Here is a 22074-nt window from a genome sequence, read left to right as displayed (position 1 = left end):
GTGAACAGGGTCCCAGTGACACATACAACTAAAACAACATATATACAGTGAAAAATGGGGGTAACATGCCAGGCAAGATGGTACTTTCCTACACCCCACAGGGAAGTAACTATCACCACTTAGACAATAAAGTCTCAACTGGCCAAGGTTAGCCTTATTGTCCTTCGTTTGGGGGGGTTGTGTGAGAAAGTAGCCTCTTTCTAGCCCTGTTACCCCCACTTTTGGCCTGTTTGTGAGTATATGTCAGGGTGTTTTCACTGTCTCACTGGGAACCTGCTAGCCAGGGCCCAGTGCTCATAGTGAAAACCGTATGTTGTCAGTATGTTTGTTATGTGTCACTGGGACCCTGCTAGCCAGGACCCCAGTGCTCATAAGTTTGTGGCTTGTATGTATGTGTTCCCTGAGTGATACCTAACTGTCTCACTGAGGCTTTGCTAACCAGAACCTCAGTGGTTATGCTCTCTCTGCTTTCCAAAGTGTCACTAACAGGCTAGTGACCAATTTCACCAATTCACATTGGTATACTGGAACACCCTTATAATTCCCTAGTATATGGTACTGAGGTACCCAGGGTATTGGGGTTCCCGGAGATCCCTATGGGCTGCAGCATTTCTTTTGCCACCCATAGGGAGATCTGACAATTCTTACACAGGCCTGCCAGCGCAGCCTGAGTGAAATAACGTCCACGTTATTTCACAGCCATTTACCACTGCACATAAGTAACTTATAAGTCACCTATATGTCTAACCTTCACCTGGTGAAGGTTGAGTGCAAAGTTACTTAGTGTGTGGGCACCGTGGCACTAGCCAAGGTGCCCCCACATTGTTCAGGGTAAATTCCCCGGTCTTTGTGAGTGCGGGGACACCATTTCATGCGTGCACTATACATAGGTCACTACCTACGTATAGCGTCACAATGGTAAATCCGAACATGGCCATGTAACATGTCTAAGATCATGGAATTGTCACCCCAATGCCATTCTGGCATAGGGGAGACAATTCCATGATCCCCCTAATCTCTAGCACAGACCCGGGTACTGCCAAACTGCCTTTCCCGGGGTTTCACTGCAGCTGCTGCTGCTGCCAACCCCTCAGACAGGTTTCTGCCCTCATGGGGTCCAGCCAGGCCTGGCCCAGGAAGGCAGAACAAAGGACTTCTTGAGAGAGAGGGTGTTACACCCTCTCCCTTTGGAAAAAAGTGTCAGGGCTGGGGAGGAGTAGCCTCCCCCAGCCTCTGGAAATGCTTTGATGGGCACAGATGGTGCCCATCTCTGCATAGGCCAGTCTACACCTGTTCAGGGATCCCCCAGCCCTGCTCTGGCGTGAAACTGGACAAAGGAAAGGGGAGTGACCACTCCCCTGACCTGCACCTCCCAGGGGAGGTGCCCAGAGCTCCTCCAGTGTGCCCCAGACCTCTGCCATCTTGGATTCAGAGGTGTGCTGGCACACTGGACTGCTCCAAATGGCCAGGGCCAGCAGGTGACGTCAGAGACTCCTTCTGATAGGCTCTTACCTGTATTACTAGCCTATCCTCCTTCCTAGGTAGCCAAACCTCCTTTTCTGGCTATTTAGGGTCTCTGCTTTGGGGAATTCTTTAGATACCGAATGCAAGAGCTCACTAGAGTTCCTCTGCACTTCTCTCTTCACCTTCTGCCAAAGGATCGACCGCTGACTGCTCAGGACGCCTGCAAAACCGCAACAAAGTAGCATAGACGACTACTGCAACCTTGTATCGCTTCATCCTGCCGGTTTTCTCGCCTGTTTCCTGGTGGTGCATGCTCTGGGGGTAGCCTGCCTTCTTGCACCAGGAGCTCTGAAGAAATCTCCTGTGGGTCGACGGAATCTTCCCCCTGCAACCGCAGGCAACAAAAGACTGCATCACCGGTCCTCTGGGTCCCCTCTCAGCACGACGAGCGTGGTCCCTGGAACTCAGCAACTCTGTCCAAGTGACTCCCACAGTCCAGTGACTCTTCCGTCCAAGTTTGGTGGAGGTAGGTCCTTGCCTCCCCACGCTAGACAGCATTGTTGGGTACCGCGTGATTTGCAGCTGCTCCGGCTCCTGTGCACTGTTCCAGGATTTCCTTCATGCACAGCCAAGCCTGGGTCCCGACACTCTAGCCTGCAGTGCACAACCTTCTGAGTTGTCCTCCGGCGTCGTGGGACTCCCTTTTCTGATTTCAGGCGGACTCCGGTTCACTCCTCTTCCAAGTGCCTGTTCCGGTACTTCTGCAGGTGCTGCTTGCTTCTGTGAGGGCTCCCTGACTTGCTGGGCGCCCCCTCTGTCCCCTCATCCAAGTGGCGACATCCTGGTCCCTCCTGGGCCACAGCAGCATCAAAAAACCCTAACCGCGACCCTTGCAGCTAGCAAGGCTTGTTTGCGATTTTTCTGCGTGGGAACACTTCTGCAAGCTTCTTCACGACGTGGGACATCCATCCTTCAAAGGGAAAGTTCCTAGTCCTCTTCGTTCTTGCAGAAACCAAAGCTTCTTCCATCCGGTGGCAGCTTTTTTGCTCCCTCACCTGGCATTTCCTGGGCATCTGCCCACTCTCGACATTGCCGCGACTCTTGGACTTGGTCCCCTTGTTTCACAGGTACTCAGGTCCGGAAATCCACTGTTGTTGCTTTGCTGGTGTTGGTCTTCCTTGCAGAAACCCCCATCACGACTTCTGTGCTCTCTGGGGCTTATAGGTGCACTTTACACCTACTTTTCAGGGTCTTGGGGTGGGCTTTTTTCTAACCCTCACTGTTTTCTTACAGCCCCAGCGACCTTCTACAAGCTCACATAGGTTTGGGGTCCATTCGTGGTTCGCCTTCCACTTTTGGAGTATATGGTTTGTGTTGCCCCTACTGTAATTTTACACTGCTTGCATTACTTTTCTTGCTATTACCTGCATAATTTTGGTTTGTGTACATATATCTTGTGTATATATCTTATCCTCATACTGAGGGTACTCACTGAGATACTTTTGGCATATTGTCAGAAAATTAAAGTACCTTTATTTTTAGTACTTCTGTGTATTGTGTTTTCTTATGATATTGTGCATATGACACCTGTGGTATAGTAGGAGCAAGATCTTCTGCAAGACAAAATAATGCCATCAGCATAAGTGTAAGTAAAACAGACTTTATCCTTGATACAAATAGCCCAATAGTTGGGGTTTACAAAAGATAACAGTTGTTTAAAAAATGACGGACTCCCTAGTCATAGTCAGACTCAGTTTGAGTAGTAGTGGTACATTGCTGGCAGGTGTATTATTGTTGCACAAAAAATTAGCTACAGATACCTGCTATAAGGATCAGATGAAAGGAAACCTAGTTTTTATTAAAAAGAGTGAAGTTGGTGATAAAGTACTTTTAGGGCTTCATCACAAATTTCCCAGATTTAAGTTCACCTCCTTTGGAGTTGTCAACATGGGGGGCACAGGTAAATCCAGGGGTAAAGTAAATAAGGATCACAGGTGGAACCCTGATGTTCCCCTGAGAAATGGGGAATCAGAAATTCCTGGTCTGATTCGACTGATAGTGCCTCATTTTCACTTGACATTTTACCCAGAGATTTCAGCTTATTTTATCTCTTTGGTTAAAAGCAGATGAAAAATCTGGGTGAATGTAGGAGGCTGGCCTGGCTTATAGTGGGTACCTGATGGTACTTACACCTTGTGCCAGGTCCTTTGATCCTTTATTAGTAGATTAGTAGTGTTCTAGCAGCTTAGGCTGATAGCGGTAGCCATAGCAGAGCTTCTTAGGCTGAACTAGGATACATGCAAAGCTCCTACCATACCACTTATATCATATAGCACTATATCACATGAATTACAATACTCAGAGTTAATAAAAATAAACGTACTTTATTTTAGTGACAATGTGCCAAAAATATCTTAGAGGATATACTGCCTTAGGAGGTAAGTAAAATAGACAAAATATACACACAAACCAAAATCAGGTAAGTAAACAGTTAGAAAGTAGTGCAAACACCGTAGAATACAATAGGATGCAATAGGCCTTGGGGCAACACAAACCATGTACTAAGAAAGTGGAATGCGAACCACTTAGGGACCCCAGGCCTAGTGTAGTGTGTAGAGGGTTGCTGGGGTGTAAGAAAACACTAAGTGTGTCCAAGATACCCCACTCCAAGACCATGAAAAGTAGGAGTAAAGTGACCCTACTTCCCCAGAAACACACTAAAGTCGTGATGGCAGATTCTGCAAAGACCACAACAGACTGCAAAGCGCTGAAGATGGATACCTGGACATGAGGACCTGTAAAGGAAGGGGGCCAAGTCCAAGAGTCACGAAAGTGTCCATGGGGGGCAGAAGCCTACTCAACCCCGGATGAAGGTGCAAAATGGCTGCCTCTGGGTGGAAGAAGCTGAAGATTCTGCAACAACGGAAGGTGCCAGGAACTTATCCTTTGCACAGAAGATGTCCCACGGCATGCTGGAGGATGCAGAGTTGTTTCCACTCAGAAAGACTGCAAACAAGCCTTGCTGGCTGCAAAGGTCAGGGTTGAAGAAAATGGGTGCTGCCCAGGCCCAGGAAGGACCAGGAGGTCGCCCCTTTACAGGAGGAGACAGAGGGGGTGCTCCGCAGCACAGAGAGCCCATGCAGAAGCAGGCAGCACCCTCAGAAGCACTTGAACAGGCGTTCAAGAAATCTGAGTACAGCAGTCATCTCAACATTACAAAGGAGGGTCCCACGAAGTCTGTGGTTAACTCAGCGAGGTGAGCAATCTAGGACGGAGTGCTAGGGACCTGGGCTATACTGTACATGAAGGATTCCTTGCAAAAGTTCACAGAAGCCCTAGCAGCTGCAGTTCACGCAGTACACAGGATTACTGTCTGGCATGGGGAGGCAAGGACTTACCTCCACCAAATTTGGACAGATGGACCACTGGACTGTCGGGGTCACTTGGATCCAACTCCTGTGTTCCAGGGACCATGCTCATCAAGATGAGAGAGGACCCAGAGGGCAGGTGAAGCAGAATTTTGGTGCCTGCATTAGCAGGGGGAAGATTCTGTCGACCCACGGGAGATTTCTTCTTGGCTTTCAGTGGCAGGGTGAAGGCAGACAGCCCCCAGAGCATGCACCACCAGGAAACAGTCGAGAAAGCCGGCAGGATTAGGCTCTACAATGTTGCTAGTAGTCTTCTTGCTACTTTGTTGTGGTTTTGCAGGCGTCCTAGAGCAGTCAGCGGTCAATCCTTGGCAGAAGTCAAAGAGGCAGATGCAGAGGAACTCTGGTGAGCTTTTGCATTCGTTATCTGAAGAGACACCCACAGGAGAGACCCTAAATAGCCCTCAGAGGAGGATTGGCCACCTAACCAGGCAAGCACCTGTCAGGAGGGGTCTCCGACATCACCTGCTGGCACTGGCCACTCAGAGGCCTCCATTGTGCCCTCACACCTCTGCATTCAAGATGGCAGAGGTCTTGGACACACTGGAGGAGCTCTGGGCACCACCCCTGGGATGGTGATGGACAGGGGAGTGGTCACTCACCTTTCCTTTGTCCAGTTTTGCGCCAGAGCAGGGGCTGTAGGATCCCTGAACTGGTGTAGACTGGCTTATGCAAGGAGGCCACCATCTGTGCCCTTCAAAGCATTTCCAGCGGCTGGGGAGGCTACTCCTCCCCAACCCTTCCCACCTGTTTCCAAAGGGAGAGGGTGTAACACCCTCTCTCAGAGGAAATCCTTTGTTTTGCCTTCCTGGGCCAGGGCTGCCTGGAACCAAGGATGGCAGAATCCTGTCTGAGGGGTTGGCAGCAGAAGCAGCTGCAGTGGAAACCCCGGAAAGGCAGTTTGGCAGTACCCGGGTTCTGTGCTAGAGACCCAGGGGATCATGGAATTGTCCCTCCAATACCAGTGACAATTCCATGATCTTAAACATGTTACATGGCCATGTTCGGAGTTACCATTGTGACGCTATCAATAGGTAGTGACCTATGTATAGTGCACGCATGTAATGGTGTCCCCGCACTCACAAAGTCTGGGGAATTTGTCCTGAACAATGTGGGGGCACCTGGGCCAGTGCCAGGGTGCCCACACACTAAGTAACTTGGCACCCAACCTTCACCAGGTGAAGGTTAGACATATAGGTGACTTATAAGTTACTTATGTGCAGTGTAAAATGGCTGTGAAATAACGTGGACGTTATTTCACGCAGGCTGCATTGGCAGGCCTGTGTAATAATTGTCTGAGCTCCCTATGGGTGGCAAAAGAAATGCTGCAGCCCATAGGGATCTCCTGGAACCCCAATACCCTGGGTACCTAAGTACCATATACAAGGGAATTATATGGGTGTACCAGTGTGCCAATGAGAATTGGTAAATTTAGTCACTAGCCTGCAGTGCCAAATTTAGAAAGAAGAGAGAGCATAAACACTGAGGTTCTGGCTAGCAGAGCCTCAGTGATACAGTTAGGCACCACACAGGGAACAGATACAGGGCACATACTATGAGCACTGGGGTCCTGCCTGGCAGGATCCCAGTGACACAGGGGCTAAAACAACGTACATACAGTGAAATATCGAGGTATCATGCCAGGGAAGATGGTACTTTCCTATAAATACCTATATGTAGCTTCACAATGGTAACTCCGAATATGGCCATGTCTAAGATCATGGAACTGTCCCCCCATGCCAAATCTGGTATTGGGGTGCCAATCCCATGCATCCCCAGGGCTCCACTATGGACCCCAGGTACTGCCAGTTCTCTGGGGTTTTCTCTGCAGCTACCACTGCTGCCAACCCACAGACAGGGGTCTGCCCTTCTGGGGTCTGGGCAACCCAGTCCCAGGAAGGCAGAACAAAGAATTTCCTCTGAGAGAGGATATTACACCCTTTCCTTTTGGAAATAGGTGTTAAGGGCTGGGGAGGAGTAGCCTGCCCCAGCCTCTGGAAATGCTTTGAAGAACACAGATGGTGCCCTCCTTGCATAAGCCAGTCTACAATAGTTCAGGGAACCCACAGTCCCTGCTCTGGCGTGAAAGTGGGCAAAGGAAACTGGAATGACCACTCCCCTGTCCATCACCACCCCAGGGGTGGTGCCCACAGCTCCTCCAGTGTGTCTCAGACCTCTGCCATCTTGAATCCAGAGGTGTGAGGGCTCACTGGAGGCCTCTGAGTGGCCAGTGCCAGCAGGTGAAACTCAGAGACCCCTCCTGATTGGTGCTTCCCTGACTAGGTGGCCAATCCTCCTCTGAGGGCTATTTATGGTCTCTCCAGTGGGCTTTTCCTCAGATAACGACTTGTAAGAATTCATCACAGTTCCTCTGCACCTCTCTCTTCGACTTCTGCCAAGGATTGACCACTGACTGCTCCAGGACGCCTGCAAAACTGCAACAAAGTAGCAAGAAGAATACCAGCAATATTGTAGCGCCTAATCCTGCCAGCTTTCTCGATTGTTTCCTGGTGGTGCATGCTTTGGGGCTGCCTGCCTTCATCCTGCACTGGACGCCACAAAGAAATCTCCTGTGGGTCGACTGAATCTTCTCCTGCTCCAGCAGGCATCAAACTTCAGTGTTACCGGTACTCTGGGACCCTTCTCATCCTGACAAGCGTGGCCCCTGGAACACAGGCGGTAGACCCAAGTGACCCAGACTGTCCAGTGGTCCAACTGTCCAAATTTGGAGGAGGTAAGGCCTTGCCTCCCTTCTCCAGACAGTAATCCTGTGCACCATGTGAACTGCAGCTGCTAGGGCTTCTGTGCACTTTTGTAAGGAATCCTTCATGCACAGCGAAGCCCAGGTCCCCAGCACTCCGCCCTGCATTGCTCAACTCCCTGAGTTGACCTCCGGCTTTGTGGGGCACTCTTTTGTAGTGTTGAGACGACCGCCATTTTCAGTCTTCTTGAACCAGTGTTCAAGGACTTCTGCGGGTGCTGCCTTCTTGTGTGTGGGCTCTCTGTGTTGCTGAGGGCCCCCTCTGTCTTCTCTCCCAAGTGGCAACATCCTGGTCCTTCCTGGGCCCGGGAAGCACCCTTTTTCTTCAACCCCAACCTTTCCAGCTAGCAAGGCTTGTTTGTGGTCTTTTGCCAAAGAAACAACTCTGCATCATCCAGCACTCCATGGGACATCTTCTGTACAAAGGAGAAGTTCCTAGCTCCTTCCGTTCCGGAGGCAGGCATTTTGCCCCTTCATCCGGGGCTTAGTGGGCTCCTGTCTCCCCCTGGACACTTTCACGACTCTTGGACTTGGTCCCCTTCCTTTGCAGGTCCTCAGATCCAGGAATCCGTCTTCAATGCTTTGCAGTCTGTTGTGGTCTTTGCAAAATCCTCTATCACAAGTTTAGTGTGTTTCTGGGGAAATGGTAGTACATTACTCCTACTTTCCAGGGTCTTGGGGTGGGGTATCTTGGACACCCTTAGGGTTTCCCCAGTGACCCTCTACAAACTACACTAGCCTAGGGGTCCATTCGTGGTTTGCATTTCACTTTCATAATATATGGTTTGTGTTGCCCTTAGGCCTATAGCATCCTATTGTATTCTACAGTGTTTGTACTATTTTCTGACTGTTTTACTTACCTGATTTTGGTTTGTGTGTATTTTTTGTGTATTTTACTTACCTCCTAAGGGAGTATATCCTCTGATATATTCTTGGCACATTGTCACTAAAATAAAGTACCTTTATTTTTAGGAACCCTGAATATAGTGTTTCTTATAGTTTAGTACCTACATGATATAAGTGGTATAGTAGGAACTTTGCATGTCTCCTAGTTCAGCCTAAGCTGCTCTGCTATAGCTACCTCTGTCAGCCTAAGCTGCTAAAACACTACTAATCTACTAATAAGGGATAAATGGACCTGGCACAAGGTGTAAGTACCATCAGGTACCCACTATAAGCCAGGCCAGCCTCCTACAATGGTTGAGGAAGTAGTCAGGGTAGAGCCACAGCTGTTTAGAGCACAGGTCCAGCAGATCTCCATTGCCAGGACGATGGATCTACGCAGAGGATCGGGGACAGAGTGAACACCAATGGACAACATCCACGCACAAAGGACGACATTCGGAAGAGGTGGAACGACGTATGGGGGAAAGTGCATTCCATTGCATCAAGGCACCAGCTCGCAATCAGGAGGATTGCCAGTATACCCCTACCTCCTCTCCCACAGCTGACAGCATGGGAGGAGCAGGTTTTGGCAATCCTGCATTCTGAGGGACTCACTGGAGTAGCCAGAGGACTGGACACTGATGAGGCAACACTAACAACCTACCACCACCCCATTCCTGCATGTCAACTCACCCCCTCACCCTGACTCCCTTCACCCCACTTCATCCCACACGGTGGACCACCCCATTAACCATAGCTAAATGTTTAGCACTGCATGCCATACCCCCTGCAAGTACATCCCTCCCAGCTCCGCATGCACACCCACTACCAATGCATGGACAGCATGGAGAACTACCAATCCCACAATACATCACCACACAACACCAAAGGTGGGAGGACAATACCAATATCTCTGGATAGCCTGGAAATGCGAAATAATGCACAGAAAATTACCTTAATACATCACCTTCCTCCTCACAGGTGCCCCAGCCGATGTCAGCATCAAGGAGGTGCCACGGCAACCGAGTCCACCACCAGAATATATCTTTAGTGATGACAGCAACTCAGGAGGTCTGGATCTGGAGGAACTCCCTGGCCCATCTGGGACCAATGGTCAGTCGGACACCACATCCCACACCCAGTCCACCACAGGGGCCCCCTCAGACTCAAACACCACAGCTGCCAGCCAATGCCCCCAAACTTATGTCCCCAGGACACGTCAATCACTGGTGTGCCCACCTTTACAGGGATCTGAGTCTAGACCACACAGACAAGACGATGAAGGTCCTGGTGTCAGTGGGAGTGGGCACACAGTTCAGAGGACAAAGACACAGGGGGCCAGGGACACTCGGAGGGCTGCTGTGCACCAGGGGCGGACAGGCCTAGGGAACCGACTGCCCAGGAGGCACTCACAAATGTTCTGGGAGCACACAAACAATCTCAGGACAGGATGGGCCAGGAGATCACCATCATGCAGGAGAACCAGCGGCTGCAGGTGGTACACCACCAGGAGGTCATGCAGCAGTTGTAATCCCGAAATTCCAACATGGCCTCCCTTGTAGGGGTGCTGGGTGACATGGCCAACACTATGCAGGAGAACCGAGCACACCAGCGGCCCACCTGCACTAGCCAGTCCACCCAGCAACCATCAACATCAGCTGCAGCTAGTGGACAGGAGGACCTGCCACAGGACCTGCAGGCCACCAGCACCCCTCCCCCTGCATAGGATGAACCACCCTGCATGTGTTCCCTGCAACCCAGACAGACACCATAGACGGTTACCAAGACCACTGCCAGGAATTGAGCCCCTCCCGAATGTCCCCCTTTTGTCCCACTGAGCTACCCTGTTCACTTTGGACTGCCATTGCTCCTCTTTCTATGGTCCCATGTACACTGAACCTGTGTCACAAAGAGACTGGGCCACTACTCTGAACTTTTCCTTGACCATCACCCCACTCTGTTGCACATCCCGTTGTTTTTTGTCTTCAAATAAACACACTTGAACACAAATTGAGTAATAGTGCTTTATCAGAAAGAAATGTGAAATTTATTGAGCTGTATTGAACTGTATTATCCTGTGCAAATGTCCTGTAATGTGTGAAGCTATCCAACAAATGTGTCTCAGCAGTCTGTAGTCATCACCTCAGTATATGGTTGTTGTAGGAGGCTGGCCTGGTTTGTAGTCGATACCCCTTGTACTTACACCTTATGCCAGGCCCAGTTATCCCTTATTAGTGAAATGTAGTCAGTGTCTAGAAGCCAGGCTGTCTAGAGATAGCTGTAGGTAGAGCAGCCAAGGCTGAACTAGGAGACATGCAAAGTTCTTGCAATACCACTGTAGCCACACAGTACTCACACACATGGAAGACAATACTCAGTGTTGCCAAAAAAAAGGTACTTTATTTTATTGTCACAATGCCAAAAATATCTTAGAGGCTATACTCCCTTAGGAGGTAAGTATAATACACAATATATACACTAGTAACCAAAAACAGATGAGTAAATAGTCAGAAAATAAAATAGTGCAAACAGTGAACATCACAATAGGTTGCCAGTGGAATGCGAAAGTCAGTTTCACACCTATGCAAGTGGTGTGCAGAGGGGTGCTGGGACTATAAGAAAACAATAAGGTAAGTAAAATACCCCACCCCAGAGCTGAGAAAAGCAGGAGTAAACTACAACTTCCTAAAACACACTAGAAGTAGTTATAGAAGCGTATGCAAAAACCAGAAGAGACTGCAAGATACAAAGAATGGATTCCTGGACCTGAAGACCTGTGGAAGAAGGAGACTAAGTCAAAGAACCAATGAAGAGTCCAAGGAGAACAGGAGCCCCTGCTAACTCAGAAGAACGTGGAAAAGTGGAACCTCTGGTTAGAAGACAAAGGTCCTCATTATGACACTGGCGGTCGGTTATAAAGTGGTGGTAATACCACCAACAGGCCGGTGGTAAATACAGCCAAATTATGACCATGGCGGAAAGATCCCGAAAGACAGCCAATGTACCACACCGACCGCCAGGGCGGAAGCAATAGCCACCTCGGCTGTAGCCACCTACAGCCAAACGGAAGGCAATGTTCTGCCCACCGTATTAAAAAATTGCAACCTGCCCCCTTTTCCGGGACCGGAACCAACTACATCAAAAGCCTGGCGGAAACAGAGCTCAGAAGTGAAAGGACTCACCATTGGAGACACAGGGAAGAACCATGCCGCCATGGAACCCGAACTGCATGTATTTCTGATGATTTTCTATGTTCTGCTTCACCACGAACACCAATGACGGCGAAGACGATGACGGTGAGTACAGCTGCCTAGCACACAAGGGAGGGGGAGGAAAAAGAGAGTGACACACACACACACACACCACACACACCCCATACACACAACCAGATGCACAAGAAAGCAAGTTAAGCCCCCTAAATCGGCTGAATAATGCAAGGACAAAAATAATTTACTAAAGTGAGTGTAATAATATCAACACAGTATAAAAAAAACTTAGCCAATGTTACAGATATGTACAAATGTACAGAAAAAGGGACACTGCCCAGTCCTCAGTTCACGTGGGCCACATGGCCACAGGGCAAAGTCTAAGGCCCCACTTGTCACCTGCATCAATACAGGGAGAACACTGCAGGGGCATCATTGGCAAATAGGCAGGCACCACAGGGGTACAGTAGGTGCACCTCAGCCGGATGCGGAAACAAGACCACTGGTTCTGGAGGGGGCAACATGCCCTGTGCTTGGTCCTGGGGAGTGCAAGACCACAGTCTCTGGAGAGGGTGACTTGCCCACTGGTTCTGGAGTGGGCAACATGCCCTGTGCTTGGTCCTGGGGAGTGCAAGGCCACAGTCTCTGGAGTGGGTGACTTGCCCACTGGTTCTGGAGGGGGCAACATGCCTTGTGCTTGGTCCTGGGGAGTGCAAGGCCACAGTCTCTGGAGTAGGTGACTTACCCACTGGTTCTGGAGGGGGCAACATGCCCTGTGCTTGGTCCTGGGGAGTACAAGGCTACAGTCTCTTGAGTGGGTGACTTGCCCACTGGTTCTGGAGGGGGCAACATGCCCATTGCTTTGTCCTGGGGAGTGTAAGGCCACAGACTCTCAAGTGGGTGACTTGCCCACTGGTTCTGGAGGGGGCAGCCCGCAGAGCAGCCCATGGAGGCAGGATCACATTGAGCCCGCTGGCGGTGATGGCTGCACTGTGGTGGTTCTTTGCTGGTGGTGATGGTGGGAGGTTCCTTTACATCCCCAGCACCCTCGGATGGATGCACTGTGGTGGTGGTGGAATGCTCCTGTACATCCCCTGCACCCTTGTATGAATGCACTGTAGTGGTGGTGCTGGTGGGGGGCTCCTGCACATCCCCTGCACCCTCGGATGAATGAACTGTGGTGGTGCTGGTGGTGGTGGTGAGAGGCTCCTGCACATCCCCTGTACCCTTGGATGGATGCACTGTGGGGGTACTGGTGGTGGGAGGCTCCCGTACATTCCCTGCACCCTTGGATGGATGCACAACCATGCTTGGTGGTAGGGGCTCTGTGACAGCTGCTGGTGCATGCTCCTGGTCCTTCTTGCCTGCTGGTGCAGGCTCCTTGCACTTCTTGGCTGCTGGTGCAGGCTCCTTACCCTTCTTGCCTTGCTGGTGCAGGCTCCTTGCCCTACTTGCCTGTTGGTGTAGGCTCCTTGCCCTTCTTGCCTGTTGGTGTAGGCTCCTTGCCCTTCTTGCCTGCTGATGCAGGCTCCTTGCCCTTCAGTATATGTAGCCTGGAATCCTTTCCACCACAAGTAGGTGCGGATGGAACTGGGGCCGTGGACTGCGTGGCTGAGGTGCTTGGTTGGGTTTGTGATAGCCTGGCCATACGTGCTGGAAGAGGAAGAAGGAATGGGAGTGGAGGATGAGGGAGTGGTTGTTGTAGGTGTCTGTGTGCTGGATTTGGGTGCAGGTGCATTGGTTGTATGCTATTGTGAGGTGGATGGCTGGTGGGTGTCTGAGTGCTTGCGCTTGTGTACTTTAGGAGGGGGAACAGACACAGTGAGAGAGGACACAGGGGACGTTTGCATGGATGTTGTAGAGGCTTCTGCCAGTGAGGTGTGTGTTATGCTTGGTGTGGTGATGATTCTGGTAGTAGATGATGAAGTGTGCATACAGGTATGAGGATGGATGTGACCGGGAGGGAGGTGGTGGAGGGGGGATGAGGGGGAGACAGTGGAGGCAGTGGATGTTGTAATGTCTGCAACTGTATGTTGTTTGTGTGAGTTCTTGTCCTGGCATTCCTCACAGGGGCAGCAGCCATGATAGGTTTAGGTAAGCAGAGTCACCTGCAAATATTGAGGGACAACATTTAGCCACACACTATACTATATGGCCCACATCATACCCATACAGAGTGGGAACCAGGGCTCACCTATTAGCCACACCCTGTGCCTCTGTAGTTGGCCCATTACATTTGGAATGCTGCTATGCCTTAGGACAAAGGCATCATGCACTGACCCAGGATACTTTGCATTGACGTGGGAGATGTACTGGTCCGCCAAGCACACCATCTGAACATTCATGGAGTGAAAACTCTTACAATTCCTGAACACCTGTTCATTCTGCCGGGTGGGGGGGCAAATGCAATATGTGTACCATCAATCGCCCCAATTATGTTGGGGTAATGTCCCATTGCATCCAACTAGGCCTTCACTGTGGCCAAATCCTCAACCTGCTTCAAAACAATGTAGCTGTACATGTGTTTTATCAGGGCAGACAACACTCTTGCCAGCACTATTGAAAACATTGGCTGTGACATTCATCCTGCCAAGCCCACTGTCACTTGGAAAGAACCAGTTGCCAGGAAATGGAGTACAGATAGCACTTGCACAAGAGTGAGGATCCAGTCGGGTGATGGATATGCTCCAATTGGGCACACAGCTCTGAGATTGTGGCCCTGTCAAGTCTATAGGTGAGGATAATGTGCCTGGGGTCTGTACAGGGAGTTATGACTCCATCTCCTGTTCATCTACATTGGTAGTATCTGAGGGATGCAAGAGTGAGGAGGCTGCCACAAACTGAACATTGGAGCCAGAACAGTAGTTTTCAGTCAGTAAACTTGTAATGGGTCAGTGTGAATTATCCAGTATGTGCCTATATCTCCTGTGACGCAGCATGAATCCATAGGACTGCCCCTTTCCCCCTGAAATGATGTCCTCCTGTCCTGTGTGGAGGAACAGGGGGAAGTGAGGTAATTCCGCTGACATTGTGCACCTGGGCGGGAGGCGGTCGGGAACCGCTGTGCAAATCCTCATTGTTTAATATAGGCCATGGGGTACAGTGGACAATGGTGACCTACGCCGGCGGTGACAGTATGCACTGCCGCGGACGTGACCGCCATGTTCTATCATATTCCTCACTTGCTACCTGACCTTCCACAGGAGAGGACCTATACTACATGTGCTGCTGTGACCTGTGTCTGGTACCTACCATGTCCCCTGTGACCGGAGAAAGGGCCCCAGCCTTCACTTCAGAGGAGTTGGAGAGACTGGTGGATGGGGTCCTACCCTAGTACGGACTGCTGCATGGGCCTCCAGACCAACAGGTGAGTACACTGGGGGCACGATGCTAAGGCATGAATGCATGGTGTTGTGTTTGTGAAGGCCTCGATATGAGGAGGGCGGATGTCTTCTTTGCAGTGTACACGCTATGTGCTGGGCTATGTGTGTGCCAATAGTGATGGAAACGGGTATGGTGGCCCATATGTGTAACAGGCTGGACTGTTTGTCTAATGGTGTTTTCCTGTGTGTATTGCCTCTGTAGGTCAGCGCCCATCAAAATATGGGTATATGTCGTGCCATCGGCAAGGAGGTGTGGACCCTGGGGGTCCATGGCAGGCGGAGCACCCACTGTCGGAAACGGTGGGAGTACCTGAGATGCTGGGCATGGAAGACAGCAGGGCCCAACGAGGAAGGGGTGCCCGTCAAACCCTGACCCCCCTGATGACCCGCATACTGGTGGTGGCCTATCCAGAGCTAGATGGGCACTTGAGGGCATCACAGCAGCCACAAGGGGGTGAGTACAGTGGCTATCATTATAAATTACAGCTGGTGGAGTGGTATCCGGGCGGTGGATGTGTTTCAGTGGGTGCCCCTATGCCAGGCCTCACATAGCTGCCTAGGTCCACTGGTGGCTAGGGTTCTGAAGGGATAATCCTACCCACCGAGCTTGTAAGCATCCAGTACTGGTCAGGGCTGCATGGTTCCCAGGTGTGCTGCATTTGGCGGTGTGTGCCCCTCCTCATGCCTTGGTGGCTAGTAATATTAGTGGTGGTGCAATGCATAGTGCGTAGGCCTGTTCCCTGTGTGTGAGGGTGCTGTGTACGCCAACGGTGATGTTGGTGCAGCCACTGACCCAGTGTATCCTTTGTCTCTCTCTCTACCCCTTTCTTGTTTTGTCATCCTGTCCTTATGTGCATTAGCATCATCTGGCGGAGGAGCAGAGGCACCAGTGACGGAGGGAGCTGCATCCCACAGGACCCAGAAGGCAGAGTCCACTGACGCTGAGGGCACCAGAGGGACGGAGGGTGAGGGGAGCACCACAGTGAAGACTGGACGGGACAATTCAGACACAGATACCTCCTCCAATGGAATCTTCCTGGTGGTGGAAGACACTTCTGTGACCACCCCAGCTACAGCCGCCACCCCGTGCCAGCACCGCCCTCCCAGCAGCCCCTCATCGAGTTGCCTGTGCCCGCTCACCCAGGACGTTGGGCATCTCCTTCGCCCCAAGCACCTCAGGCCCTGCCCCAGTTAGCTCTTCTGCCGTGGGTGAGGAGGCTATTTACCTCCTGAGATCCATCTCTGTAGGGCAGTCAACCATTGTGAATGCCATCCAGGGGCTGGCAGCCCAGATGCAACAATCTAATGCATTCCTGGAGGGCATTCACACTGGACTGGCGGCCCAGCAGAGGCTCTGGCCTCCTCTCTGATTGCAGCCATTGTCTCTGTTCCTGCCGTCCCCCCTCCAACTTCTTTTTCCCAGTCCTATTCTCCTCTACCCCAACCCATCCCAAGCACATAGCCAGACAAGCATGCACACAGGACAACACCCAAGAGTGTCACAGGCAAACACAAGCCAGGTTCCGGTGCCTCCATCTCACAGGTGGATCCCTGTGCTACTCACCCAAGGAGGTCTGCCAGATAGTAGTGGCATGCTGCATGTTGCACAACCTGGCCCTCAGACACCATGTCCCTTTTCTGCAGGAGGAGAAGACTGGAGATGCCCCTGTGGCAACAGTAGGCCCTGTGGACAGTGAGGATGAGGAGGCAGAGGATGAGGACAACAGTTATATGACAATGCCTCCAATGCCTCCAATGACACACAGGTGGGACAGTGTAATTTACATTTCAATGACTTTGGTTGTAATCTGTGTGTGTAGGAAAGTACCATCTTGCCTGGCATGTTACCCCCATATTTCACTGTATATATGTTGTTTTAGTCTATGTGTCACTGGGACCCTGCCAGACAGGGCCCCAGTGCTCATAAGTATGTGCCCTGTATGTGTTCCCTGTGTGATGCCTAACTGTCTCACTGAGGCTCTGCTAACCAGAACCTCAGTGGTTATGCTCTCTGTGTACAGTCTCCCTCTGCTTTCCAAATTTTTCACTAACAGGCTAGTGACTAAATTTACCAATTCACATTGGCATACTGGTACACCGATATAATTCCCTTGTATATGGTACTGAGGTACCCAGGGTATTGGGGTTCCAGGAGATCCCTATGGGCTGCAGCATGTCTTTTCTCACCCATAGGGAGCTCTGACAATTCTTACACAGGCCTGCTACTGCAGCCTGCGTGAAATAACGTCTGAACATGGCCATGTAACATGTCTAAGATCATGGAATTGTCACCCAAAACCATTCTGGTATTGGGGGGACAATTCCATGATCCCCCGTGTCTCTAGCACAGAACCCAGGTACTGCCAAACTGCCTTTCCGGGGTCTCCACTGCAGCTGAAGCTGCTGCCAACCCCTCAGAGGGGTTTCTGCCCTCCTGGGGTCCAGACATCCCTTGACCAGGAAGGCAGAACAAAGGATTTACTCTGAGAGAGGGTGTTACACCCTCTCCCTTTGGAAATAGGTGTGAAGGGCTGGGGAGGAATAGCCTCCCCCAGCCTCTGGAAATGCTTTGATGGGCTAGCAGGATCCCAGTGACACATAGGCAAAAACAAACATACATATAGTAAAAATGGGGGTAACATGCCAGGCAAGGTGGTACTTTCCTACAAGCATGTATTTCAATAACTAGGACGATGAAGCATGACAGGCGTTAAAATTGTGACAAGGAGAGTAAAACATAAAAATAAAGCTACCTTATTATCACTACTGTTCTTTAGAATAGTTCCTACCTAGACTATGCTAGAGCACAGCATGCTAAGCTCTAAGTCTGCCCATCAGGTTTTCCTGCGAAGACATCATCCCTCATACCTGAGCAAGAGGCATGTAGTCTAAATAAGCAGCTGCAGCGAAGCATTCAGCAATCATCATACAGTCGTGGTCATCTGGCTGGAATCTCCTAAACGTACATGGATCAAAGTAGTGCTTTATAATAAAACAGCTGATGTTCCAAGAAAGGATCCCCATTGTAAGAGTGTGTATGTTTATGTGAAAATTAGAGACAAAGCGTACCACTTTTGCCGGCAAACTATCTTACTGCAGCCTTGAGAAAAGCACAGAGTGAAAGAAATGTCTTGTTTAAGAATGCAGTGCTGGCCTAGGCAAAGAACAGTTAAATAGAGAAAATAAAACAAGACTGCAAATGTGGCTATTGTTCAAATAATAAAAATGAAGCTTAATAAAATATATCTAGGTGAAAGTGCACAGTGGCATGCCTAGTTTGCTAGAATAGTGTGTATAAAACTATAGCAAAAATGGCTAGACAACAATGCCTTCTCTTTGTAATAGTGTGTGCCATGTTGATTGAGTTGAGTGGCAAAATTTCCCATGCTTCTTTGGTTAAGGAAGTAAATCCCAACTGGACCCTATCGAAGAATGACTGAACAGTGCCAATTATTCTATGAAGTTTTGTTGTGAAAGGGTAGAACTTTAGAACTTTCCAGATAACAGGATAGAGCATCAGCCACAATGTTCTGAAACCTAGGTATATAGGTGATAGGGAAATTATATTGACTGAAAAAGAATGCCCACCAGGCCTGGCGTTTGTTTTGGCATTGGAATCTGTGAAGACACTGTAAATTCCTATGGTCTGTTCGGGTTTCAAATGGTTCCTTACTGCCCGTCAGGAACTGTCTCCACTTGTGGCAGGCTAATTTAATCACTAACGGTTCTCCTTTGAGAACGGAATATTTCCTTTCAGAATCTGACAACACGTGAAATGTAGAAAGCAGGGTGTTCTAGGTCATCATCTTCTTGTCTCTGGAGGAGGACAGCCCCTACTGCCCTATCTGAAGCATCCGTTTCTTCTATGAATTGCAGGAGGCTGGCCTGGTTTGTAGTGGGTACCTAAGGTACTTACACCTTATACCAGGTCCAGTTATCCCTTATGAGTGAAATGTAGTCAGTGTCTAGAAGCTAGGCTTTCCATAGGTAGCTGTAGGCAGAGCAGCCAAGGCTAAACTAGGAGACATGCACAGCTTTTGCAATACCACTGTAGTCACATAGTATTTACACACAAGAAAGACAATACTCAGTGTTACCAAAATAAAAGTACTTTATTTCAGTGACACAATGCCAAAAATATCTTATAGGCTATACTCCTATAGGAGGTAAGTATTATACACAAAATATACACTAGTATCCAAAATTAGGTAAGTAAACAGTCATAAAATAGTGCTAACAGTGAAAAACACAATAAGTTGCAATGGCCCTATGGGAAACAGAAACCATATACTAAAATAGTGGAATGCTAATGTCGGTTTTCCACCTAGGCAAGTGTAGTGTGTAGAGGCGCGCTGGGAGTGTAAGAAAGCACCAAAGGTAAGTAAAATGCCTTACCTCAGAGCCCAGGAAAGCAGGAGTAAAGTACAACAAGTTTCCTTAGAACACACTCGAAGTCGTGATAAAGAATAATGCAAAAACCAAGCAAGACTGCAAGACACCAACGATGGATTCCTGGACCTGAATACCTGTGGAGAGAGGAGACCAAGTCCAAGAGTCGCTGAAGAGTCCTGCTGATACAGATGAAGATGCAAAAGTGAAACCTCTTTTTAGAAGAAAAAGTCCGAAATGCACAAAAGAAGACAGCTGTGGGTTCCTGCTTGGTGCAGGAGATATCCCACGTCGAGTAGATGAGTGCAGGCTGGTTTTCGTCACTGGATTCCACCAACAAACCTTGGATCACACAAAAACGTGTTTGGTGGAAAAAGGCACTGCCCGGGCCCAGGAGGGACCTGGGGGTCTTAACTCAGGATGAGGAGAGAGAGGGGGCACATAGCACTTCAGAGAGCCCTCAGAAGACCGGTCAGCACCCACAGGAGTCCCAGAACACAGGGACAAATGAGTTGCAAATTTAGGCCGTCGAAGCACTACACAAAGAGATCCCACGCCGCTGGAGAACAACTCAGGGAGCTGAGCATCACAGAATGAAGTGCTTGGGATGTGGGCTACACTGTGCACAAAGGCTTTCTTGGAGAAGCGTACAGAAGCCCTAGGAGCTGCAAAACATGCAGTGCACAGGGGTACTGTCTGGTATGAGGAGGCAAGCTCTTACCTCCTCTGAATTTGGACAGCTGGACCTCTGGACAGTCAGAGTCACTTTAGTCTACCACCTGTGTTCCTGGAACCTCGCTCGTCGACAGGAGAGGGGGCCCAGATTACTGGTTGTCACTGCAGAAAGGTGCCTGCTGAAGCAGGGAAGTGACTCGGTCACTCCATGGGAGATTCCTTCAATTCTTCCAGTATAGGCTGAAGTCAGGGAGCCTTCCGAGGATGCACAACCTGGAAATGTTGCAGTTGCTGGCAGGAGCTGGAGTTGCAGAGTTGCAGTAGTCGCCTTGGATACTTTGTTGCAAGTTGTAGAGTTCCTGGAGCAGTACTGCAATTGATCAGACGGTAGAAGCTGAAGCAGAGGATGCAGAGTAGTCCTGCTGGAGTCTTGCAATCCAAATCTAAGGAAACACTCACAGGAGAGACCCTAAATAGCCCTCACAGGGGGATTGGCTACCTTATTAGGTAAGGATCTATCAGGAGGGGTCTCTGACGTCACCTGCTGTCACTGGCCAGGTTCAAGAGGCATGGCACAATCGAATTCCCTATGGGTAGGCAAAATCAGGCTCTCTGGTTTCCAGAGAACTTCAGAATACACCATGTAATGACTAGGCACCCCTGTACGACATTGATGGAGTTACATATGGCTTCTCTCACTAGGGACATCTCCTTGGGAGATCACTAGTTCTTGTTAGCATAACTAATTGATGCGAGAATTGAGATGACAAGGAGATAGTCCTGGTTTCCCAGTAAATATAAGGATTTTTGCCTGATTAACCATGGAATCCCAAGTATCAAGACATGATTAGGTGAAGTGATCAGGTCAAAGGACAGGTACTCTTGAAGCTTTACGAAGGTCAGCCATAATGATGACATAATTTCTTTAACTAGTCCAGAAATAAGGGGGTTTCCATCTACTATGTGTACCTGTTCGGGTCTATCTTTAGGTACTCGATTTATTTGTCTTTCCATGGCCCAACTTTTACCCTGATACATTCCACTAGCACCACAGTCCAAGAGTGCCAATACTTTTTCTTCACTTCCATTGGGTAAACTCAGAAACATAGGTAATAGAAACAGTGAGTTGGAAGTCCCATTCGAGGAACAGATTGAAGATACCCCAGACCATCCCCTCCTCCCCCTTCTTACAGAGAACAGGATCGGGTATTTCCTGATGGTTTAGATGGACATGTTGGACAATTATGATTCATATAACCAGGAGAACCACAATATAAGCACAGTCCTGATTTTCTCCTGTTTTTTCGTTCCGTTTCTGAAAGAGGTCCTAGAGGCAAACCTATGTGCATTGGCTTTTTGCCAGTCGAAGGAGGCGTTTCAAGTTGGGAAGCAGAGGGTTGATGCGTGGTAGAAAGCGTTATTCCTGTATGTGGCGAAGCAAATGCTTTACGTCTCTCTAACCAATGATCCTGAAGACAATGTTATATAGACAACCCTAGACTGAGAAGACCAGCCATGGTCTCAGCTCGGGGTGAATGCACCAACTAATCTTTAAATTCATCTTGTAGCCCTCTGTGAAAGAGCGTTACCAGAATCTGTTCCACGCAAGAGGTTTCTGCAGCTAGTTGTCTAAAATGAGTTATATATTGTAGGACATCCTGGTTCCCTTGCTGGATCACACATAAGGCTTCTTTGCCGAGGTCTCTAAGCAAGATCTTTCAAACATGTGTTTGAAAACAGCAACAAAGGTTGTATAATCAGACAATCGTGGATCCTCTGTGGCTACCAAAGGTGTCGCCCACTCCAGTACTTGACCAGATAAGGTGCTGATCAGATAACCAACCTTGGTTCTGTCTTGTGAAAACTTGAGTTGGATGAAAGGG

The sequence above is a fragment of the Pleurodeles waltl genome, chromosome 8 (genome assembly GCF_031143425.1).
Source record: "Pleurodeles waltl isolate 20211129_DDA chromosome 8, aPleWal1.hap1.20221129, whole genome shotgun sequence".
NCBI classification, from domain to species: Eukaryota; Metazoa; Chordata; class Amphibia; order Caudata; family Salamandridae; genus Pleurodeles; species Pleurodeles waltl.
This window is presented reverse-complemented; position numbering follows the sequence as displayed.